The 26,473-nt window shown below is 40.7% G+C and overlaps 1 pseudogene; it reads right to left on the bottom strand.

The window, feature by feature from the left end:
* Window positions 1-23,125, bottom strand: part of LOC138090284 (serine/threonine-protein kinase N2 pseudogene) — a 49,692-nt pseudogene extending 26,567 nt beyond the window's left edge.
* Between the last annotated feature and the right edge of the window lie 3,348 nt (window positions 23,126-26,473).

Raw genomic sequence — 26,473 nt, 5'->3', positions numbered from 1 at the left:
CTCCCTTTCCTCCACATCTTCACCAACACCTGTTATTTATTGTTTTTGATGATAGTCATTCTAAGAGGTTTTAGGCACTATATCATTGTGGTTTTGATTTGTGTTTTCCTGATGATTAGCACTAGGGAGCATCTTTTCATTTGCCTCTGTTGGCCCTCCTTATCTTTTCATAAGAGGGATGGGATGGGGAGGGAGGTGGAAGCGGGGTTCAGAATGGGAAACACATGTACACACGTGGTGGATTCATGTCAATGTATGGCAAAACCAACACAAGATTGTAAAGTAATTAGCCTCCAATTAAAATAAATAAATTTCTATTAAAAAATAAAATAGAAGAAATGAAGAGCATGAAAAAAAATACAAGTTCTCAAGTCTTTTTCTTTTGATTGGATTCCTTTTTTATATTGAGTTGTTTGAGTTCTTTATTTTGCACGTTAACCTCTTAATCTGATATGCCATTGGCAAATATCTTCTCCTGTTCAGTAGGTTGTCTTTTCATTTTGTTGATGGTTTCTTTTCACTGTGCAAAAGGCTTTTAGGTTGTCCCATTTGTTTATTTTTGTTTTGTTGTCCTTGCCTGAAAAGACAAATCCAAAAAAATATATTGATGAGATTGATAAAAAGTTTACTGCCCTTTTCTTCTAGAAGTTCTATGGAGTCAAGGCTAATATATAATACGTTTTGAGTTTATTTTTGTATATGGTATAAGAAAGTTTCCAGTTTCCTTCTTTTGCATGCAGCTATTCAGTTTTCTTTACACTATTTATTGAACAGGCTGTCTTTTATCCATAGTATATTGTTGCTTCTGTGTCAGATTAATTGACCATATGTGCTAGGGTTTATTTCTGGATTCTCTATTCTGTTACATTGATCTGTTTTTGTGCCAGTAATATATTGCTTTGAAAATTATAGCTTTGTAGTATGGTTTGAAATCAGGAATGTGATATTGTCAGCTTCGTTCTTTCTCAAGATTGGTTTGCCTATTTGGTCTTTTGTGATTTCCTTGAAAACTATAGGAATATTTCTTCTAGTTCTTGGTATGCTTGTGTTACTTTCTCTCTTTCTTTCTTTTTTTTGTATATCTATTACAGATTTTTGATTTGTGGTTACTATGGAGTTCATATAAGCTTCCCAGGTGGTGCTAGTGGTAAAGAGTCTGCCTGCCAATTCAGGAGATATAAGAGATGCTGGTTTGTTCCTTGGGTCAGGAAGATCCCCTGGAGGAGGAAATGGCAACCCACTCCAGTATTCTTGCCTGGAGAATCCTGTGGACAGAGGAGCCTGGAGGGCCACAGTCCATGAGGTTGCAGGGAGTTGGACAAGACTGAAGTAACTAAGAACACATGGGATTTATATATGTTGATCTATAACAATATTTATTTATTTTAGGCCATGCTGCTAAGTCACTTCAGTCGTGTCCGACTCTGTGCGACCCCATAGATGGCAGCCCACCAGGCTCCCCCGTCCCTGGGATTCTCCAGGCAAGAACACGGGAGTGGGTTGCCATTTCCTTCTCCAATGCATGAAGGTGAAACGTGAAAGTGAAGTCGCTCAGTCGTATCTGACTCTTAGCGACCCCATGGACTGCAGGCTACCAGGTTCCTCCATCCTTGGGGCTTCCCAGGCAAGAGTACTTCAAGCACATTCTAAAAGACCTATTTCTGTTTAAGCTCCCATTCTGTTCCTCCATTCTTTGAGTTTGGTGAGTACTTTTACGAACATTGTTTTGAAGGCTTCATCTGGAAGATCGCTTATCTCTGTTTCATTTCATTCTTTTTCTGAACTTTTGTCTTGTGTGAGAAACAGATTTAAGTGACTAGATCTGATAGACAGAGTGCCTGATGACCTATGGATAGAGGTTTGTGACATTGTACAGGAGACAGGGATCAACACCATCCCCATGGAAAAGAAATGCAAAAACAAAATGGCTGTCTGAGGAGGCCTTACAAATAGCTGTGAAAAGAAGAGAAGTGAAAAGCAAAGGAGTAAAGGGAAGATATAAGCATCTGAATGCAGAGTTCCAAAGAATAGCACGGAGAGATAAGAAAGCCTTCTGCAGTGATCAGTGCAAAGAAATAGAGGAAAAGAACAGAATGGGAAAGACTAGAGATCTCTTCAAGAAAGTTAGAGATACCAACGGAACATTTCATGCAAAGACGGGCTCAATAAAGGCCAGAAAGTGTATGAACCTAACAGAAGCAGAAGATATTAAGAGGTGGCAAAATACACAGAAGAACTGTACAAAAAAGATCTTCATGACCCAGATAATCATGATGGTGTGATCACTCACCTAGAGCCAGACATCCTGGAATGTGAAGTCAAGTGTGTCTTAGGAAGCATCACTATGAACAAAGCTACTGGAGGTAATGGAATTCCCATTGAGCTATTTCAAATCCTGAAAGATGATGCTGGGAAAGTGCTGCACTCACTATGCCAGCAAGTTTGGAAAACTCAGCAGTGGCCACAGTACTGGAAAAGGTCAGTTTTCATTCCAATCCCAAAGAAAGGCAATGCCAAAGAATGCTCAAACTACCACACAATTGCACTCATCTCACACACTGGTAAAGTAATGCTCAAAATTCTCCAAGCCAGGCTTCAACAATATGTGAACCATGAACTTCCAGATGTTCAAACTGGATTTAGAAAAGGCAGAGGAACCAGAGATCAAATTACTAACATCCGCTGGATCATCATGGAGAAGACAATGGCACCCCACTCCAGTACTCTTGCCTGGAAAATCCCATGGATGGAGGAGCCTGGTGGGCTGCAGTCCATGGGGTCACTAAGAGTTGGACATGACTGAGGGACTTCACTTTCACTATTCACCTTCATGCATTGGAGAAGGAAATGGCAACCCACTCCAGTGATCTTGCCTGGAGAATCCCAGGGATGGGGGAGCCTGGTGGGCTGCTGTCTATGGGGTCTCACAGAGTCGGACACGACTGAAGTGACTTAGCAGCAGCAGCAGCAGATGGATCATTGAAAAAGCAAGAGAGTTCCAGAAAAACATCTATTTCTGCTTTATTGACTATGCCAAAGCCTTTGACTGTGTGGATCACAATAAACTGTGGAAAATTCTTCAAGAGATGGGAATACCAGACCGCCTGACCTGCTTCTTGAGAAATCTGTATGAAGGTCAAAAAGTAACAGTTAGAACTGGGCATGGAACAGACTGATTCCAAATAGGAAAAGGAGTACGTCAAGGCTGTATATTTTCACCCTGCTTATTTAAGTTATATGCAGAGTATATCATGCAAAGTGCTGGGCTAGATGAAGCACAAGTGGAATCAAGATTGCTGGGAGAAATATTAATAATCTCAGATGATACCACCCTTATGGAAGAAAGTAAAGAAGACCCAATGAGCCTCTTGATGAAAGTGAAAGAGAAGAGTGAAAAAGTTGGCTTAAAGCTCAACATTCAGAAAACGAAGATCATGGCATCAGGGCCCATCACTTCATGGCAAATAGGTGGGGAAACAGTGGAAACAGTGTCAGACTTTATTTTTTGGGGCTCCAGAATCACTGCAGATGGTGACTGCAGCCATGAAATTAAAAGATGCTTGCTCCTTGGAAGGAAAGTTATGACCAACCTAGACAACATCAAAAAGCAGAGACATTACTTTGCCAACAAAGGTCCATCTAATCAAGGCTGTGGTTTTTCCAGTAGTCATGTATGAATGTGAGAGTTGTACTATAAAGAAAGCTGAGCACTGAATAATTGATGCTTTTGAACTGTGGTGTTGGAGAAGACTCTTGAGAGTCCCTTGGACTGCAAGGAGATCCAACCAGTCCATCCTAAAGGAAATCAGTCCTGAGTGTCCATTGGAGGGACTGATGTTGAAGATGAAACTCCAATACTTTGGCCATCTGATGTGAAGAACTGCCTCATTTAAAAAGAACCTGATGTTGGGACAATTGAAGGCAGGAGAAGGGGACAACAGCAGATGAGATAGTTGGATGGCATCACCGACTCAATGGACATGAGTTTGGGTAAACTCCAGAAGTTGGTAATGGACAGGGAGGCCTGGCATGCTGCAGTCCATGGGGTTGTAAAGAGTTGGACGTGACTGAGCAACTGAACTGAACTGTTCTGCTCTTTTACTTTGAACATTTTCTTTTGTCTCCATATTTGCCTAACTTTCTGTGTTGTGTTTATGTATCAGGTAGGTCAGCTACATTTCCTGGTCTTATAGGAGTAGCTGTATGTAGAAGGTATGCTATGGAGCCCAGCAGTGTAGTCTCCCCTGGCCATTGGAGACAAGTGTTCCAGAAATGTCCCCTATGTGGGCTTCCACCTGTTACTGCTGAGCTGCAGTTGCTGTAGGCATGTCAGCATGCTAGGCCTGGACCTTGTGCTGCTGGCCGTAAGTCCTGGTTCTGACTATTTGGGGTGCTGGTACACTAGTTCAATCACTGGGATAGGAGCTGCTTTGGAGTGAGTATGGTGCCAGCTGAGGGCACTTGCCTGAGTGATGAGTGGGGCATTGCTTTGGAGAAGCCCTGGTTTCAACTGAGTGCGGTGGAGTGGAAGACCTCTTTGGAGGAGCGCCAACTAGGGCAGGTCCTCAGATAAATCCAAGGTGGGGTTTATTGTGGTAGTTAGGTAGATGGGGAGAGTGAAAAATGGCACCTGCCATTGCTGGGTCAGCTAGGTAGAAGGTGAGCAAACATAACTGGTCCCTGCCAGTGCCTCTGTACCTGAAGAAAGTTCCAGCAGGTCTGCCTTGCTGGCACATGCCCTAAAATTATTAATTTTCTTCACATATAACATAGGCACTTTTCAAACTGATGCCTCTGTGATGAGACTTGAAGTGAGTGACGTTTTGTGTGTGCCCTTTAAGAAAAGAGTCTCAATTTCCTACAGCCCTCTCCCAGACATAAGCCTGGTTAGTATCCAAAGCTAGATGTTATGGGGGCTCATGTCCCTGGTGCAGGTCCTCTGGGCTGGGAGCCTGATGTAGGGTTTGGAACCTTTGTGGCTGTGATACTCCTCCCACCTGTGGACTGCTGAGTTGAGGGTATGAAACTAGCCAGACTGCAACTGCCCTCCCTTCTGTTTCAATGTGGACTTTTCTTCTTACTTTTAGATGTGGAAATCTTTTCTTCTAGTCTGTAGGTCATTTTCAGAGATGGGTGCTCCATGTGCAGCGGTTTTGGTGTGTCCCCGAGAATAGAGAAGCCAAGACCTTTCTGCTCTGGCCTTTTGTACTCCTCCCTGATTTATTGAGCTATGTTTATTTTGTCTAGCTCCTGCAGCATGTCTATTTTTTTTTTTCATATTTGAAAATCCTGAAAGAGTGTTTAAGCGGGGGAGTTTTGCATGTGAAACCTCCCGAAGTTTTATATAGTCATAAAGGGTTTTGCTGTGCCCTCATATTTGAATGATAACTTTCTAGATTTGAAAGTGTTTTCCTTTCAGTGCTTGAAAATTATGCTTTGTCTTCATAAAGTATTCCATTTTCATCTGTTTTCAGTGTTCTTGAAAATTCTAGTTTTAGCCTGATTTGGGGTATTTAGAATGATTTTTTACCTTCCATTTAATATATTTTTGCTTTAATATTCTTTAATATAAAGTGACTAGGTATGGGTTTTTTTTTTCTTTATCTGTTCATGAAACCTGGAATATTTATCTTCATTATTTCTTTAAGTAGTTTCTCCTTTCCATTTCTCTACCCTGTTCCTCTGAGATACTGTTATCCTTCATATTTCTCAGCTTTAAATTTTTTCTCTATATTTTCTGTCTGTTCTTAAAGAATATTTATATGGACCCTTTAAAAGTCTATATTGAGCTTGTTACAATATTATTTCTGTTTTATGTATTGATTTTTTGACTGTGAGCCATGTGGGATCTTAGTTCTCTGACCAGGGATCAAACCTGCACCCTCTGCATTGAAAGGCAAAGTCTTAACTTCTGGATCTCCAGGGAAGTCCCACTACTCTTCCCTATTGCTTTTAGGAAATATTTCTCATTTTGATCCTCCAACTCAGTATTTCTTTCTTTAGCTCGATTCCATCCTGTTATTAATTTCATTTCAGCTATATGTTTTGCATCATATCTTTCTTGGTTGCTTTTAAGATTTCCTACTCTTGCTTTATTGATATCTGCCCACATCTCTGTAAGCATAGTTATAGTAATGTTATGGTCTTCTATTTGTTCAGAAGATTCTGCTTCAGATAGTGTATACTGTCTGTTTTTGTCTTTCTTTACTGGATCTTAGATATTCAGCTTTGTAAGCTCATGCTCTACTGTGGATGTCAGCTATGTTTGTTGGGAAAGGCCAAATATTAGATTCTAGTCTCCATCTAGTTAGACATGTTTAAAATAATGAGATATGTTGAGCCCCAGGGCATAATACCATAGGAGCCACTGACGCACTTTGTGTCGTTCCCTTTCACTGACTCTCCCCTGGGCAGAGTTTCTCCTCTAAAATGAATAACTGGGAGAAGCAGCACCGAGCTGTCAGTCTCCACTCCACAGTTTATAATTCTCCCAGGCATGGGGGTTTGAAGGAGGAGTGGGGATCAGGACACTGAAGGGCAGGGCTGCTGCTCATAATTAAGCATGTGGCCTCCACTATAGGAGGCTTCCCTGGTGGCTCAGATGGTAAAGTGTCTGCCTGCAATTTGGCAGACCCAGGTTTGATCCCTGGGTCGGGAAGAGCCTCTGGAGAAGGGAAATGGCAACCCACCCCAATACCCTTGCCTGGAAAATTCCATGGACAGACGAGCCTTGTATGCTACAGTCCACGGGGTTGCAAAGAGTTGGACACAACCGAGCAACTTCACTTTCCTACTTTCCTTTTTCCCCACTGTAGGAGAGAGGGGACAGGCACTGCCATACACCTTCTCCCCCAAGCTGTTTACCCTGCTATGAGGCCTGCCCATCTGGAGGCAGGAGTGCCTTTTCCTAATGCACACGGTTTTAGCACATGTTCTATCAGTGGCCTTTCAAGAGTTCCTGGTCAGCTGCCCCTGCTTTCAGCATCTCCTCACCCCAGGATCCACCTGCACTTCCTTGGCTTTACTGCCAGCACCAGTGATCTGGAATGTAAAAGGATTTATGCAGGGAAGTAGTTGGTGAAAACTGTCTCTAAACAATGAAGGGTGGAAGTTAAGAGCGATAGTAAAAAGCTTTTCCCCAATATACCTTCTCACTGCTACCTCTCATAGCCTTTTGTCTTTAATTGTAATATACTCCCCACGTATAGTTCAAATGAGCTTCCCAGGTGGTTCTGGTGGTAAAGAACCCGCCTGCTAATGCAGGAGACATAAGAGATGTAGGTTCGATCCCTGAGCTGGGAAGATCCCCTGGAGGAGGACATGGCAACCACTCCAGTATTCTTGCTTGGAGAATCCCATGGACAGAGGAGCCTGGCAGGCTACAGTTCACAGGGTTGCAAAGACATGATTGAGGTGACTTAGCACGTGCACACACACCAGTTCAAACATCCTTCAGTCTCCTATGAGAGTTGCATGCTTTTTATTAGCTCCAAAGATTCATATTTCCCTCCTACTTCTTCATATACTCCAGGGCTGAATTTGAAGGAGGAGTCAGCAGGTACAAACTCTTCATTTTCATTAGATCTGGAAGCTTAAATGTATATCTTTAAAAATATTACTTTACTTGACTTTTATTTTGGAAATAATTGTTTTGACCTATTTCTTAAAGACCTTTAAGGCAAATGAAAGAGAACTTGACTGTCTCCAAATGAGGGTTGGTTGCTACATTATCAGAGTTCTCCAAAGAAATAGAAGTAGATATTTATAGAAAAAGGTTTATTGTGAGGAATTGGCTCATGCAATTATGGAGGCTGAGAAGTCCTACCATCTGCTGTTTGTAAGCTAGAGACCCAGGAAACGGGGTGAAATTGCTACCTAAGCCTGATAACCTGACTACTGAGGGAACCACTGTGCAAACCCCAGTGCAAGGACAGGAAAAGACTGATGTCTCAGCTTAAGCAAGCAAACAGGAAGGAAAAGAAGTAAACGTCTCTTCCTTTCCCTTTTTTTTTTTTTAATCCAGACCCTGAACAAGTTGCGTAAAGCCCACCTTCAACAGGGAGGGCCATTTATTTTACTGAGCCCATCAACTCAAATCCTAATTTCATCCAGAGTCACACTCACAGACACACGCACCCAGAAATAATGTTCAATAATGGTGCCCCTTGGTTCAATCGAATTTACACATAAAATGAATCACGATAGTGGGGAATCATAGACGAAAGTCAAGTAAAGAAGAAAAGACAGGACTGCCCAGAAGACAAGACTCAGAAGACCATGACTGCATCCTTATTCAATCAGTTACCCTCTCTAACCTCAGGTTTCCTTGCCTGTAAATTGGGAATAAGAATAAATGTCCCGTTTTCATCCCAGGGTTATTGTGCTGCTCAGTAGGATAATATCTGTGGAAGGCATTCTACACGGCACTACCGAGGGAAAGCAGCACTATTTAGCATGAACCAAAGAGCATTTGAAATGATATTAACTCTCAGGGGACAGGATGTTCTTTGGCTGGGAAGGTGGTAATCCCTCCCCTCTGCGACCTCAGTGAATTTCAGACAGATCTTCAAAGCAGATCAGGTCTCTGCAGCCCAGAGTGGTGAAAATAGTCCAAGTTCTCTGACCTCTTTAAGCTGGGGAAGGTTGGCATCAAGGACAAAAGCTTTCAATTGCATTGAACATGGCCTGGACAGGTTCCAAGTAGGTAATTACTTTATGCTTACTTACAATTTCCCCTTCAGCTTCTAAGGGCTAGAGCATCCCTCATTTCCGAGACTAGCAGGGCTGTTCAGTGTTGCTAGGCATATGTTGAACAGCTGCCCCAGTCACCCACCTCAGCAGCCACCGTATTTTAGTAATGAAGTCAGGGCTCAAATTGGGCAAGATGGTAACACATTTCTTTGATTAGTGTGTAGGACAAATGTGGCCTCTCTTTGAACAGAAGGGGAGGGCATTTGACCATGTTTTTTTCCTCACTTGCATCAGAAGCATGAATAAACTGAGCAAGTTCTCTATGAGCCAGCTTTGAGAGGTTCTCTGACATGAATCTTATTAAGAAAAATAGATTAATTTTATCATCATCAATAACTACATCAGTTACTCTTCAATTATGAAAAATACATGCTCCTGAAAAGTAGGATGGCAGCAAAATTTCATCTAAGGAACTGTGTCCTCTGAACATCTTGTTATATAACTGAGTATGTTTGTGGGCAAAGAAATACCTCCAGTCTATAGGGTGAAGGCAGGATCTAGGCACTGAGGGATTTCATGTAACTGCAGATCAGAAACTTGAGTATTCTTTGATGTGCTGATCCGTTCGTCTCTCTCCCACCCTTCATTTTTCCTATTGGCTAAGTAGCATAGTGATTTGGGTCTAGGCACTTAACTTTTCTGAGCAGCAGGTACTTTTATCCACAAAATAGGGGTAATAGTGGTGTCTGTCTCCTCGAACTCTTGTAAGGAACAAAGGAGGTAATATACTTGGCATATGGAAAGAGCTCAATAATTGTTAGTCATTATCACTATTGTTGTTATTATCTCTCAGGTTTTAGTTTAAATATCCCCCCCTTTTTTGTTGTTACCAATAGTTTCCATCCCTATTTTAAGACTAGGTTAGGTGAATGACTTTGTGCTTCCATAGAACAGCTTACAACAATATTGTAAAGTAATTAGCCTCCAATTAAAATAAATAAATTAATTAAAAAAAAGAAATTCCAGTTTTTGAGTACATACCAGGTTTTCTACACTATTTGAGTTGTTTTCCATGTATGTATTATTACCTCACTTTATAAATAAAGAAATTTAGAGAATGCATGTAGCTCACAAGGGTGAGATTTGAACGTAGATATTTAAACTCCAAAGTTCATATTCTTAATGATGACACATCATGCTTTATGGTAATTATTCATGTAATTTTCCTTGCTAGACAATAAACTCTGTATGTTCCCAGACCCTCAATGTTTCTGAAGCTCCCCAAATTTATACATGGTCTCACCCTCTCCAAAACCCATTGATACCGGAAGCTTTCTTAGCTTGTGACTCCTTGGCTTCACCTCAGCTAGAAACATCCTTCTCTGTGTTCTTGACTTTGAGTCTAACGTTTACTATTTCAGGATCAGTTACATCAGTATTGCCCTTGCTCTCATCCTTCTGACCACCACACTATGTTTCAGTTAGGGGTTTTGGTTGCAAGTGAGAGCAACTGTCTCTGGTAGTTATAAGCAGAAAGGACTTACATTGGAAGAACATAAAGTGCTCAGAGCATTGATGAGGTCAGGACTAGGCTTAGAAAATTCAAAGGAATCAAGGCCCTTATCAGAGCCTCTACCCATCCTAGCTCCTTGTCTTATTTGTTCAGGATTCAAAGTCCTGGAGTCTGGATGGCTGAGCACAAGGTCAGTGCCCACTTTCTAGAATGGTATGGGAGGAAGCAGGATCCGGCTCCTTTCAGCTTCTGTAATAGCAGATGTAGGGAGGCACTGTGAATCGCCTGCGCTTGACCCAAACCCACAGGTGGAAGGATACTTCCTCACTACGAAAGATAATGAACATTTTATAACAAAAAAAATTACATTTGTCTACTGCACATTTGAATGGTTTGCTCCGGTCATCCCACCAAACTATTTCCCAATGCCTATTTCAAAATTCAAAAAGTCTCTCCAGAATATAGCCCAGGTCCACTAATACACCACATGACCTCACTTAAGAAACTTCTTGTGCTGAATCCTTTATGTCCTCCTGATTCCTATACCATATACCCCTATGGAGGTATCTTCAGGCTTGGCACAGGCTTTAAAAACTGGGGACAGACCAAGACTGCTTCATGGATAGTCACAGTCATCCCATCTTATTTACAGCATAATGTCCTGGCTCTGGGCAAGCATGTCTCCCCAGATCACTCCTTTGAAATATCTTTCCAGGCCTGATCTTGTGTTTCAGACCCTTGGCCATATAAATGCATGTACCTCCCTTTCAACTCCTGCTCAGTATTTCAATCTTAAAATGGACTGATTTTCATGTCTCTCATTGCTATAGCCTATAGTTCCTATAGGCTATATATAGGATGCCTGCCTAATTTTGGCCAGCGGCTTTCAGTTGTGCATGGCTTGTGCTGGTTACGTCCACTCCCCTGGCTTTGTGGTTCTAGGTCTAGTTCATGAATCTGTGTGCGGCCTCACCCTGGCCAACAGGTCTCCTGGGATGCTGTATCCAAACCCATCTGCACCGTATCGTGAGCTTTTACATGGGCACCTCTGGTTCAATCCTTCTGTGTCCAGAACTCATGTAATCTGACCTTTGTGACTACTTAGAAGAGAGGCCCAAGATTTGTCACATTTTAAAAAATTCTAGTCCTTCACCTCTCAGTCTCATATTCCAATAAATGGCCACTCTACCTTTTCCTCATGAACTAATCGTCAAAGCGAATCTCAATTCTAGTGTAAAGCCTTCGACTTCTTCCCTTTGTGGGCTTCCCTGGTATCTCAGCTGGTAAAGAATCTGCCTGCAATGCAGGAGACCACGGTTTGATTTCTGGGTCTGGAAGATTCCCTGGGGAAGGGATAGGCTATCCACTCCATTATTCTTGGGCTTCCCTGGTGGCTCAGCTGGTAAAGAGTCCACCTGCAGTGTGGGAGACCTGGGTTCAATCTCTGGGTTGGGAAGAGCCCCTGGAGAAGGGAAAGGCTACCCACTCCAGTTGTCTGGCCTGGAGAATTCCATGGACTATACAGGACTGTAGTCTTTCCTCTTACCAGTCCTGCTTTGGTAATACCTCAGTGCTCTAGTCTGTTGCAGGATTGTAAATGTGTCTTATGCTAGAGTCCTGACACTGACTTTTAACCCTGCTGGTTGTGACACTTTTCTCTGGTGCCACCTGCTTGTTTATTGATGCTAAGGGCCCAGGACACCTTTCAAACACTCTAAAAAGAAAGTGACTACAGTTGTGGACAGCCTGATAGAATCTAGCCAAACAGCCTTGGATGTTGTGAAATAGTAGAGTTTCCTGAACTGTGCTGGTTGTGCAGTGTCTTTCCTCTGTTTGCTTCTGGGCTCTTGTGTCAGTCTTCACTACTCAGTTTGGTCTTTATCTTTTTGAATAGGTATGTGATCTCTCTTTTTTGATCTCCTGTGTCCTAGGATCTGATGCAACCCTTCTCTGGGTTTCATTTCCCTTCCTTTCTCCACTACTCTGCTCTAGGATGCACTTGAGCATGACTTTGCCTTTCCTGAAAGTGCTCTACATCAGCCTGTCTGGAAGAAAGCAGCTTCATCACAGTGGAAGGTCTTACGTCAGGTGTCCCTCGTACATCTGCTGTCTGCTGAGTATAAGACATCTGACAGAGACCATGTTCTCAGAAAGGCTGCTTCTGCGTATTAGCTCTTCTACACTCTCTTCAGCTTCCCTGGGAGCTCAGTAGTTAAGAATCCACCTGCAATGTAGGAGATACAGGTTTGATCCCAGGGTCAGGAAGACCCCCTGGAGAAGAGTGTGGCAACTCACTCCAGTATTCTTGCCTGGAAAATCGCATGGAGAGAGGAGTCTGGTGGGCTACAGCCCATAGGGTTGCAAAGAAGTTGGACATGACTGAAGCAACTGAGCATGCGTGCATGCACACCCCGTCTACTCTCCTTAAATTTCCCACATTAGCAGTCCTCTTGCCCTTTCATCAAATGGTCTTGCTTTGTGCATTTCTGAGGCCATGGAAACCATCTGGCATGTTCTTCTTCTCCACCTGCTTCCTCAGAGTCTCTGCCCTCCTTCTCCTATCTTGGAGAAGATGTCTCTCTTTCCTAGGCTTACCCCTGGCCCCAAGAAGTAGTGTTGGTCCCTATTTCCTCTTTCAGAATGATGTTCTATCAGGTGTTCTGCCTTTCCTGGGTATTTGAAAACTCTGTTCCTCTCTGTGGGATCCTTCCCATCTGCCTTTAAAGCAGCTTGATCGATTGCCTCCAAAGAATGGTCCTCTGTTCTCTTCTTGCCAAACTTCTTGAATATGTGAATGCCACCCACGGACTGGGCTTCTTCACTATTTCACTCCAAATGCCCTGCAATCTGGCTTCTATTGTCACTAAATTCTGAAGATCCTCTCTCAAAGTTTACTGTTAACCTCTTAATTGCCAAACATAAAGGCTCATTCTCAGATTTTGTGTCCTTTGTTCTATCAGCCACTTTGGAGTCTTAAAATAATTGATCTTACCTTTCATGATTGAAATTTTCTTTTCTATATGACTATCTTTTTTATTGACTATTTGAATGTTATTTAGCTTTTCCTATGTGTTTCTCTGTTCTTACCAGCTCGATGTAAATTCCTTGAGGCTGGGAGCTGTACATGTATAAACATTGTTTCACAATGCTATGTACCTAATAGGTGTTATGACAAATACTTTTTAAGTGAAGAAATAGAACTATTCAGAGTGAATTATTCCTTCAGTCATTTATTCATTTATGAACAAATGCTTCTTATGTGCCCCAATATACGACTATTATAGTCTGTGAAACAGTGATTCGTAAGACATGCTTGGGCTTCCCCGGTGGCTCAGCAGTAAACAGTCTGCTTGCAATGCAGGAGATGAGAAGAAGTGGGTTTGACCCCTGGGTCAGAAAGATCTCCTGGAGGAGGAAATGGAAACCCACTCCAGTATTCTTGCCTGGGTAATCCCATGGACAGAGGAGTCTGGTGGGCTACAGTCCATAGGGTTATCAAGAGACTTGATGGAAGCGACTGAGTGAGTGGAGACACACTTAGTTCCTGCTCTCAGAGACCTTATAGTCCAGTGAGGAATGTATACATGATGATATACAATCATAATACAGAATGATACATACCACGATGAGGAAACATTTAACTGGGGGAGGGGGCTAATGAGGGAAGGTTTTCTGGGAGAAATGATATTTAAACAAAGTGGTAGCAAGGTAAAAAGAGGAAAGAGGAAGCTTGAGTTCCTAGCAAAGGGAACAGTGTCTTCAGAGGCTAGACAGTGTCACACTTTTGAGGAACTGACTGAAAAAATGTCAGAGACGTGAATATGGTGACAAAGGGAGATGGAGCAGACAAGCACATGGGCTGTGCCTAACGCAAAACAGGCATTTCACCCCTTCCCATTTCTAAGCATTTCCCTGTTGTCTACTGTGTAACCCTCACAGCCTTTGAGTGGTAGGTGGCAGCTGTCTTACAGATGGAGAAAGTGCGTTTTGTAAAACTGAAACTCACTAAGTCAATAGTAAGTCTGAAAATATCATCACTTCTGGATGCAGCTTCCTTTTTGAAAACATTGTAATTTTATTGGAGCATAGTTGATTTGCAAAGTGTTTGTTTTAAGCATACACCGAAGTGATTCAGTTACACATATACATATATTCATTCTTTTTAAGATTCTTTTCTCACATAGATTATCACAGAATATTGGGTAGAGTTTCCTGTGCTATACAGTAGGTTCTTGTTGGTCATCTATTTTATAAAAAGTAGTGTATGTGTTCGGGCTTCCCTGATGGCTCAGACAGTAAAGCATCTGCCTGCAATGCGGGAGACCTTGGTTTTATCCCTGGGTCAGGAAGATCCCCTGGAGAAGAAAATGGCAACCCACTCCAATATTCTTGCCTGGAAAATCCCATGGATGGAGGAGCCTGGTGGGCTTAGGCCATGGGGTCATAGACAGTCGGACATGCCTGAGTGAATTCACTTCACTTCACTTCTTCAGTGTATGTGTTCATCCCTAGTTCCTGATTTATCCCTCTCTGTGATATTTCCCCGTTCATAATCATAAGTTTGTTTTCAGAACCTGGAAGTCTGCTTCTGTTTTGTAAATAAGTTCATTTGTAGATTCCACATATGAGTGATATCATGCTATATTTGTCTTTCTCTGTCTGACTTACTTTACTTAGTACCATAATCTCTAGTTCCATCCATGTTCAAATACAGCTTCCTTTTTCATTGACTATCTAAGCATCCAGAACAGACTGAGGAAAATATAAACTGTAATTAAAAAAAAAAAACCCATCAGACAGCTGAAGATGAAAAGAAACCTCAAGGAGTTATATTTGAGGAGAAAGGAGACACATGGCTGTGTTCATCACTGGAAGAACAGTGGGAAAGGGAAGACTCCACCATAGACAAGGGTAAAGAAAAATCAAGCGAACTGTTAATGAATTTGAATGACTGCATGGGTGCTGGTGTGATGGTATCCTTAATCACAGAGCATGTTGGTACCCACCTTCCAACTCTGTTCTGAGTCTTCACCTAATACACAGGGAAAGGATGTCAAAGGTGGGGGATCGGGCAAAGGTGCTGAGAGAAAGTCCCCTGAGAAAGATAGGATCTGCCTAAATGAAAGGCAGGGATATTCTCAAATGCAATATAGTTGCTGATGAGGGTTGGTGGGAAGCAAATAAACTGAACAAATCCTGTACCCACGTTGGGCCTTTCCTGAGTGCAAGGCAGTGTCTCACTGAAGGCTGGCATTAGGGCAGGAGAATTTGTGAAAATTCTTCTAAGGCCCACTAAGTCTCTCATGGCTCTTTGCCAAATGCATGGAAGGCTGGGGAAAGGGAAGCAAAATTGGAAAAAACCTCTCCTAGACACTTCAGGTCTTTACTGAATCCATTGCTACAACGCTCCAAAAACTGGGGACAGAGCGTCAGTACAGGGAGTTGTCCTGAGCTAAGACAGTCAGAACTAGGGCTGAAAAGTCAGAACTGATCGCTCCCCAGTGACCCCTAAAGCTCACAGTCAGGCTGCAGGGCAGAGATCTTTCATGGTTCAGAAAGTTAGGAACTGGGAGACAAAACATAATTTTTTTGTTTTGAAGCCTCGCTGGTGCTCAGATCCTATGTTATGCTAAAGGAAAATTCTAATCCTATCCTCAAAATATTTAAATACAGTTGTAAACTGAATATAATTAAAGTTACAACATAGGCCAGTTTAATACAGATTAGATGGAAACACATCTTTACAATAGTGGACTGACAGAAAAAGGGATGTACTATTTTTTGAGTAATATTTACTTTTCAGTCAATTTTTAAAAAATACACAATGTCTGACATAGGAACAATTATGACAATGAAAGAAGCAAAAATGTAATACATAATAAAGAATAAATAAAAATAGACCCTCAGATCGCCAGAATGTTGAAATGGTCAGATGAGGAACCTTAGAATGACTATAAGAAATACATTAAAGGACACTGAGAAAGTGAACAACATGCATGACTATGTGGGGAATTCAAGGAGCAATGGTACTTGTTTTTTAAAAAAAGAAAAAGTGGACATGCTAGGAAAAATATATACAATGATGAGCTTATTCAATCTGCATTTTAGTTATTTGCAGTTAACTATCTGTTAGTTACCTATTGCTGCTTAGTAAGGTTCACAAGCAGAGGGTTTAAAGAGTTACAACTTATTTTTCCTCATTCTGTATCTGGGCTGGGCTTAGTTGAATAGTTCTTCTGTTTCAAGTGGAGTCTGCTGGGCTTCGAATGTTCAAAATGGCTTCCTTACTCCTATATTTGGTGCTCAAAATTACAGTGCTTTCACCAGTGTGGTTTGCCAGAAAAGTTGGAGGTTGACTGATCTTTCTTTTATTCTATAGGCCCTCTCCAAATTGCTAACCTAGGCTTCTTCACAGAGGAATGATCTTAGGGTAGTTGGGTTTTTATCCTATGGTGTCTGATTTCCAACAGAGATGTGGAAACGAAAAGTTCTCTAAACATATGGACTCATAAATCCTAGACCATAATTTCTCTTTTCCTTTTCTTCTTTTCTTTGGCCATGACGTGCGACTTGAGGGGTATTAGTTCCCCAACCAGGGATTGAATCTCTTGACAGTGAAAGCATGAAGTCCTAACCATTGAAATGCCTGAGAATTCCCTAGACCATAATTTCCGATGCATTGTATTTTACAAAGTAAGTCACAAGTTCAGCCTAGATATCACCACTGAGTATGTGGAATAGCATATATGTACAAGAGAAGAAGAATTGATGGTGGCAGTCTTGGAGACTACATCACTCTTCCCTCTGACCACCACAATTCACATCCATCCTATGTGAAAACTACACCACACACCCCTACCAAGGTCACCAAAGTCTTTTCCAATTATGGCATCATGAGCAACTCCTGTGTCTCGGGACCTGCATCAAGTCGAGATGTGGATGAAGCTTCTCAAGCACATCTCTTCTCAATCTGGAGAGAAGCATACTCCCCCACCCCACAGCCATCCAGTGTAAAACAATGAGACAGTAATAGAATAGCTACAGCAGTTACTCCCATTTAAAAAGAGGAAAATGGAAAGAACATAGCAGTCAATGGTCCATAGTCATTCTAAAATACAGTTGGCCATATATCCAAGTACTACCTACTCTGAGGAAGTATGGAACATTCCATGATTTATCCCAGTTCTCCTTTTTGAGATTACTTCTTTGGAGATTTTGACTATGTTGTTTGGGATCTGGGCTATGATCTCTGAGGTATTCTTAGTAAATGGTCTTATTTTTCAACTGAATTTTTTTTTCTTAGCCTTCTTTATGCCCATGGAAGTTTTATGTGCTCTCTCTCTGCATTTCAGTTAAAACTTGTGGTGCTTTTATTAGGAAAGTTATCTTAAAAATTTTATAAGTTTTCTATGAAGCGTACTGGGGGATACATTTTACAAAGCCACACCGGCAAATCTCTTTGAGATAGACCTCTTTCCACTTTTAGCTGCTTTTGTACAATGCCTGAAAGATCCTTAGAAGATTTTATGTTTAGCTAAAGGTGTCTATGGGACACCATCATAAATCTTTCTGAAGTCTTGAAGTCTTATAACCATGTTCTTAATTTGATCTTTAACTTGAGCCTACATTGTACTGTCAGTGCCCTGGATTTCGTCTTTGCTATAACTCTAATATTCTTTTTTTTTTTAAATTTAAGTATAGTTTCTGTACAATATTATATGTTACAGTTGTACAATATCAGTTCAGTTCAGTTCAGTCACTCAGTCATGTCTGACTCTTTGCGACCCCATGAATCGCTGCACGCCAGGCCTCCCCGTCCATCACCAACTCCTGGAGTTCACTCAGACTCAGGTCCATCGAGTCCGTGATGCCATCCAGCCATCTCATCCTCTGTCGTCCCCTTCTCCTCCTGCCCCCAGTCCCTCCCAGCATCAGAGTCTTTTCCAATGAGTCAACTCTTCGCATGAGGCGGCCAAAGTACTGGAGTTTCAACTTTAGAATCATTCCTTCCAAAGAAATCCCAGGGCTAATCTCCTTCAGAATGGACTGGTTGAATCTTCTTGCAGTCCAAGGGACTCTCAAAAGTCTTCTCCAACACCACAGTTCAAAAGCATCAGTTCTTGGCGCTCAGCCTTCTTCACAGTCCAACTCTCACATCCATACATGACCACTGGAAAAACCATAGCCTTGACTAGATGGACCTTAATCGGCAAAGTAATGTCTCTGCTTTTCAATATGCTATCTAGGTTGGTCATAACTTTTCTTCCAAGGAGTAAGCATCTTTTAATTTCATGGCTGCAGTCACCATCTGCAATGATTTTGGAGCCCAAAAAGATAAAGTCTGACACTGTTTCCACTGGTTCCCCATCTATTTCCCATGAAGTGATGGGACCAGATGCCATGATCTTCGTTTTCTGAATGTTGAGCTTTAAGCCAACTTTTTCACTCTCCTCTTTCACTTTCATCAAGAGGCTTTTTAGTTCCTCTTCACTTTCTGCCATAAGGGTGGTGTCATCTGCATATCTGAGGTGATTGATATTTCTCCTGGCAATCTTGATTCCAGCTTGTGCTTCTTCCAGTCCAGCGTTTCTCATGATGTACTCTGCATAGAAGTTAAATAAGCAGGGTAACAATATACAGCCTTGATGTATTCCTTTTCCTATTTGGAACCAGTCTGTTGTTCCATGTCCAGTTCTAACTGTTGCTTCCTGACCTGCATACAGATTTCTCAAGAGGCAGGTTAGGTGGTCTGGTATTTCCATCTCTTTCAGAATTTTCCACCGTTTATTGTGATCCACACAGTCAAAGGCTTTGTGTTAGTATCAGTGTTTTTCTTTCTGACTTACTTCCCTTTTAGGCTCCAGTTTCATCCACCTCATTAGAACTGATTCAAATGTATTCTTTTTAATGGCTGGGTAATATTCCATTGTGTATATGTACCACAGCTTTCTTATCCATTCGTCTGCTGATGGACATCTAGGTTGCTTCCATGTCCTGGCTATTATAAACAGTGCTGCGATGAACATTGGGGTACACGTGTCTCTTTCAATTCTAGTGTCCTTTGTGTGTATGTTCAACAGTGGGATTGCTGTGTCATATGGCTGTTCTATTTCCAGTTTTTTTAAAGAATCTCTACATTGTTCTCCATAGTGGCTGTACTAGTTTGCATTCTGTGGATGGACATTTAGATTACTTTCACTTCTTGGCAATTGTAAATAAGGCTGCTATGAACATTGCGTAACATGTATATTTTCAAATTAGTTTTTTTTTTTTTTTTCAGAAAAGACCTGCTGGATCATGTGGTAGTTCTCTGTTTAATTTTTTGAGAATCTATACCATTTTCCATAGTGGCTGCATTAATTTACATTTCCACCAACAGTGGAAAAGTTTCCCTTTTCTCCACATCTTTGCCAATACTTGTTATTTCTGTTTTTTTTCTGATCATAGCTATTCTGACAGGTGTGAGATGATATTTCATTTTGATTCTGATTTGCATTTCCCTGATGATTAATGATGTTAAACATCTTTTCATGTGTCTGTTGGCCACTTGTATGTCTTTAGAGAAATGTCTATTCACTTCTTATGCCCATTTTTTTAAACTTGTTTGTTTGTTTTTTGTTGTTGAACTGTGTGAGCTGTTCCTATATTTTTTGCATTAATCCCTATTGGTCATACCATTTGCAAATATTTTTCTCCCATTCAGTAGTTTATCTTTTCATTTTTTAAAAAATTATATACACAAGATATATTTATACCATAAATATTTCAACACATTCCACTTTCTGTGATGAATTCAATCTTCACAAAAGTAGGATGAACAGCACCTGTTTCCACTAGGATCCATATCATTGGACAAAGTGACAGTGAGCGTAAAAATCTTAATGATGACCACCAGAAAGAAGGTCAGCATGGTTGATATCACAGATTTTTCAGTGTTCCAATACAAGTTCTACCCAAATCCATAAAGAAAGACATACACATAGGAAACTACACATTGAAAGCAAGTCTATTGAGATAAATATTGGACATCAATTGTATGAATCTTTAAGGCATAACTGCAGACATTCTTCAGACATTCTTCAAATTCATAGAATGACAACAAAGTATGGCTACATACAATCCATTCGGTTTTATAAACCACTCATGAATAACCTCACAAGCCATTGAAAACCAGATGACAATTTCAAATAGCTTTGATCTACAAACAAGGCTGTAAGACAGAAAGTTAAAATCGAAATACATGAAGTAAATCCTCAATAGATAGGAAAACATCCCATGGTAGTGAAGTCAATTAACATTAGTTATTAGGGCTTTCATGCACAGACTCATCTCCGATCGATGTGATCTCAATTCATATTTGGCAAAATATACGAAAGCTGATCTTAACAGTCATATTATTTTTCTTTGTACCCCTAAAAAGAAAAATGAACATGAAAAACTAAATTAAACTTGGAGAATCACATTTCCCAATCGGTATACAAAGCAACGGCATGTCAAACTTTCTAATTCACATATGCATTTAAATGAAATTGGATGAAATACCCCTAAATAAACACATACTTCTATGCCCAATGTTTCACAAGGCAGAAAACACTCAATGAATGAAACTGAGAGGGTAACAGCCAGGAAGGCCAGGGGTCTCCAAAGGGAGGAAACGGGGTGCAAGTGTCAGACAGTTATCTGTCACTTCCGAGGCAGGAGGAAACAAGCTGTTCTCTTTCTTCCCCTTCTCGATACAAATTTAAAAAGAGGTTTTCTCTTACAATTCTGTGTTTCTATAATGACACCTGGTTCCACCTGAACTTCACTTTTCTTATACTTTGAGCTGACCAAGGCATTTTTCTTATGGAAAGGTTTGCCTTAAGCTATGTGAATGTACTATGTATTTACCCTAGACTCTATCTTCAAGTAGGTTCTGCCTAAAGGCTCAGAACTGACTTGACAAACCAATATGCTTTACTCATACATGGTTCTCCTGATCTATGTGAATGAAGCTATCTATTTGCTCATATCAATCGTTTTATGGCCCAGGATGACTGACCTGGTGCCACGGTCATCTCCATATATCTTGTGGGTGAGGGGTCTGCTGCCATTCCTTTCTCTAATGAGTAGACTGCTAGTAGCTAGATAACATCCAGCTAAAGATGAGTAGGGGGGCACTCTTTCTGCCCCCTTCTGATGTCTATGTCAGAAGCTTTCTCTCTTTTATACTTTAATAAAACGTTGCGACACAAAAGCTCTGAGTGATCAAGCCTCATCAATGGCCCCGGGTTGAATTCTTCCTCTAAGGAGCCCAAGAATTCAAGCATCTTTCCTGGTTAGACAACAACCTTTAAAAACAATGGTCTTTTCAAAAAAAAATGATGATAAGTGATGAGTATGCAGATGTCTACGAATGAAATGGGACCCATATGTCAAACCACATAAAAATATATCTTCCCTCAACATGCATATAACACAATCAGGCCTTCATATGCATCGATTCGCCAACTATCAAGTCATACAAATATGGACCTAAAATATCACAATACATTCCAAAGTTGAAAAGTGATGGATATTGACTTTTGCCCACTGGTGCTTCTTTTTATGTCATCTCCATTATATTAGCTATGACAATGAAGCATGTGCTGTGCTAAGTCACTTACATCGTGTCCAACTCTTTGGGATCATATGGACTAGGCCGCACCAGGCTCCTCTCTCCATGAGATTCTCTAGGCAAGGATACTGGAGTGGGTTGCCATGCTCACCCTCAGGAGATCTTCCTGCCCCAGGGATCGAATCCATATCTCCTATGTCTCCTGCGTGGGTATGTTCCGCATGTTCTTTACCACTAGAACCACCTGGGAAGCCCCAAGACACATGAACATCAGTGGATTTGGGGATCCATGGGGCATATACAGAACCATTCCTCCAACAAAACTGAAGAATGACTTTAAAATCTCAAACAAAACATGAGTATATGTGTTCACAAACTTCACGGAGCAAGGGTTTCTTCGATCTGAAAACTGGCATCGATGAAGGACTGTGTGAAGAATGCTTCAAAGTCTATTTGGCAAACACAGCCTAAGTTGGCTATATTTAGTCCTCAGACGAATGGAATGTCATGAGTACTGGTCGTTTCAAATAAGTAGCATGTGAAGCTGTTTACACTTACTGGGACGCGTGGTATACCACATTCACACATTTCAGTAGCATTGGTGCAAAAATGATACATTTCTCAGGGGAAGCTTCTACATGGACTCTTGGGATCAGAGCTCTAACTCATACACACATACTTTTCCTTTTAAAATAATCCTGCATGATAAGCAAACAAAACACTGGATGAACACCTAGATGGTAAGCTCTGTACTAAATGATTTTAAAGCCAGTAGATGGAATGAGCTCATGAGGAAGACTACAAACGAGTCATCTTCTTCAACTTGGTCAAACTGCTCATAGTCATACAAGTGAATGAAAAGTTGAGCCTGTTGTCATTCAATCCAGACGAAGTTCAAGGGAAGCTGCAATGCTCACTGCCCTTGAAGGAGTCCACGTGGAATGAAGAAGTACTGTGGGAAGTCTATTAGTAACCACCATGTCTTGGGTCCTCTGGATGACCTACTCCCAGGATCCACTTCGCTGGAATCCATCTTGGCTGAGTGATGTGTGTGCCCCCAAGAAGGATCCCAATTCAGAATGTCGATGCAGGGAACACGGGTTCAATCCCTGTGTAGAAGATTCCACACGCCCAGGGACAACGAACCCTTTGAACAACTCTTGAAGTTTGCATGCTCCAGAGCCCAAGTTCTGTGGTCCACAGCCCTCCACTCTGCTCACTGGATGCTGATCGACGGGGACCCAGGAGCCCACGAAACGAGCATTCCCAGCTGCAATGGCGACCCCTGAGAGCACAACCAGGAACCCCTGGCCCCGACGCGCCATGTTCCTTCATTTTGTTTTATGGTTACCTTTGCTGTGCAAAAGTTTTTAAGTTTAATTAGGTACCATTTGTTTATCTTCCGGTTTTATTTACTTTAGGAGATGATCCAAGAAAAGTTGCTGTGATTTATGTCAAAGAGTGTTCTGCCTATGTTTTCCTCTAGGAATATTATAACATCTGGCCTTATATTTAGGACTTTAATACATTTTGAGCTTATTTTTGCATACAGTGTTAGAGCATGTTCTAATGTCATTCTTTTACATGTAGCTGTTCAGCTATCCCAGCACCATGTATTGAAGAGACTTTCTTCTTTCCACTGCATATCATAGACTCATTTGTCATAAATGAATTGACCACAAGTGCTTGGGTTTATTTATGGGCTTTCTATCCTGTTTCGTTGGTATTTGTATCAGTTTTTGTGCCAGTACCATACAATTTTGATGACTGTAGCTTTGTAATGTAGCCTAAAGCTGATGCGTATAATCCTTCCAGCTCTGTTTTTCTATCTCAAGACTGTTTGGCTACTTGGGCAGTAATAAAGGACTTATATGTCAAACTCACAGTTAACATCATACTCAACAATGAAAAGCTGAAAGCATTTTCTCTAGGATTGAGAATAGGACAAAGATCCTACTGTTACTACTATTTTTTTCAGCATAATTTTGGAAGTCCTAGCCACAACAATTAGAGAAGAAAAAAAATTCAAATTGGAAAAGTAAAACTGTCACTGTTTACAGATGACATGATACTATGCATAGAAAATCCTAAAGATGCTACCATGAAACTGCTAGAGCTCATCAATGAATTTGGTAAAGTTGCAGGATACAAAATTATTACACAGAAATCTCTTGCATTCCTATACTCCAGCAAAAGAAGAACAGAAAGAAATTAAAAAAACAATTCCACCTATCATCACATCAAAAAGAATACCTAGGAATAAAGTTACCTAAGGAGGCAAAAGACTTGTACTTGGATAAATATAAGACACCAATGAAAGAAACTGAAAACAACACAAACAGAAAGATATACTGTGTTCTTGGATTGGAAAAATCAATATTGTTAAACATGACCATACTACCCAAGGCAATCTACAAATTCAGTTCAATCTCTGTCAAAATACCAATGACATTTTTCACAGAACTAGAACAAATAATTTAAAAATTTTTATGGAAACAGAAAACAAAAAGTCAACCCCAAATAGTTATTATCCTATTCTTGCTTTAAAAACAAACAAACAAACAAAAAATACTTTGCCAGTTGGAAAACCTCAAAATTAAAGGAGCACCAGAGGGTAGATATCAGGCTTCCCTGGCTGCTCAGTGGTAAAGAATCTGCTTGCCAGAGCAGGAGATGTGGGTTTGATCCCTGGGTTGGAAGGATCACCCTGAGAAGGAAATGGCAGCCCACTTCAGGATTCTTGCCTGGGAAATCCCATGGGCAGAGGAGTCTGGTGGGCTACAGTCCGTGGAATCATGAAAGAGTCGAACATGACTTAGCACCTAAACAATATCTCTGTTAATTGAATAATCTCTGTTAATAATGTAAATATCTCTGTTAATTGAAATGACCCAGGAGCAACAATAATATAGCATCTCTGAGCACCCCACTATCCAGTCTATGTTCTTTAAATATATTCTCAACTTAAAGGGAGGAGAACTTCATAGTGAAACGGCTGGTTCAAAGTTTAGGGTAATAAATGTACAAGATGATTTTGAGCATTATGTGTGCCAGATAGCTGGCAAGCTATTGAAGACTGATGAGTCGTGTTGAGAATATGGAGAAATTGGAGCCCTTATATATTGCTGGTGGGCATATAAAAATGGCTCAACTGCTGTGAAAAACAATTTGGCAGCTCCTCAAAAAGTTAAACACAGAATCACCATGTAACCCAGGCATTCCACTCCTTGTTATATATGTTCGAAAGAATTGAAACAAGGGACTCAAACAGATATGTGTATGTCAGTGTTCATTGCAACACTATTCACAATAGTCAATAGGTGGAAACTATGAAGTGTACATTGACAGATGAATGGATAAACTGTGGTGTATATATACAGTAAAATATTATTCAGCCATAAAAAGGAGTGAACATAGGTGAAACATGCCATACTATAGCATAGATCAATATTGAAAACATTATGTTAAGTGAATTAAACCAAACATAAAAGGACAAATGTTTTTTATTTCATTTATATGAAATATCTAGAATTGGCAAATTCATACCGACATAAATAGATTTTAGTCCAGAGGCTGGGAGTGGAGATAGGGAATTATTCTTTACTGTTAATCAATGTTTAATTCTGTTTAGAGTAGTGAAAATGTTTTGGAAATAGTGGTGATGGTTGCACAATATTGAAATACAATTAATACTACTGATTTGTACACTTAAAATGATTCAAGTGACAAATTTTATGCACACACTTTATCACAATAAAAAATATATTTAAAAAAACCTAATGGTCATGTCAAAAGAACAAAGAAGCCAACTCAAGGGTACTCCCAATTGGCTTATTCTTTACTGTCTGAGCCACCAAGGAAGCCTAAAAATACTGGAGTGGGTAGCCTATGTCTTCTTCACTGGATCTTCCCAACCCAGGAATTGAACCAGCATTGCAGGAAGATTCTTTACCAGCTGAGCTACCAGGGAAGCCCAATTAATTGGGACAAGTTTATCACTTAAAAAAAAAATGCTACATTTTAGTTGAAACACATGAAACATATAAAAACTCATGACTTTAATATTTAAAAAAATAAAATTGGTCACTACTAGGTCTTTCTAAGACATAACTTATTACTCTGAAGATTATCAAAGAATGGGAAAGAATTAAACAATTATCTTGTCTTTCCTAAAGGAACTGTATTTAGGGATATCACTGGCTAGGACAGGTTCTTCTTTGCAAAATTCTCATTAATAGATGCAAGGAGTAATGGGATTGAAAATTCCCATTCTCAACTGCTAATGATACAACAGATCATCAGCTGATCAAGTGGTACATAATTTTTAGGTGAAAAAGAAGGGTGATATAATGGAGGGATTCTCTGTTCCCACTGGAAGTCTTATCATCACTAAAGATAATACTCCAAACATCATGTACCTTATGACATGATGTAGGAAGAACTATATAGCACATTCTATAAATGATTTTCACTTAAAGAAAATCTGAACTTGAGTCTAATCAAATCTCCAGCTTTAACCTTTAGTTTATGGTGTGTGAAGTCACTCAGTCGTGTCTGACTCTTTGCGACCCCTATGGACTATAGCCTAGCCTACCAGGCTCCTCCCTCCATGGGATTCTCCAGGCAAGAGTACTGGAGTGGGTTGCCATTTCCTTCTCCAGGGGATCTTCCCG

The sequence above is a fragment of the Capricornis sumatraensis genome, chromosome 14, assembly GCF_032405125.1.
Source record: "Capricornis sumatraensis isolate serow.1 chromosome 14, serow.2, whole genome shotgun sequence".
Classification (NCBI taxonomy): Eukaryota; Metazoa; Chordata; class Mammalia; order Artiodactyla; family Bovidae; genus Capricornis; species Capricornis sumatraensis.
Note: the sequence above shows the minus strand (reverse complement) of the source record. Positions and strands in the feature narration are given on the sequence as shown.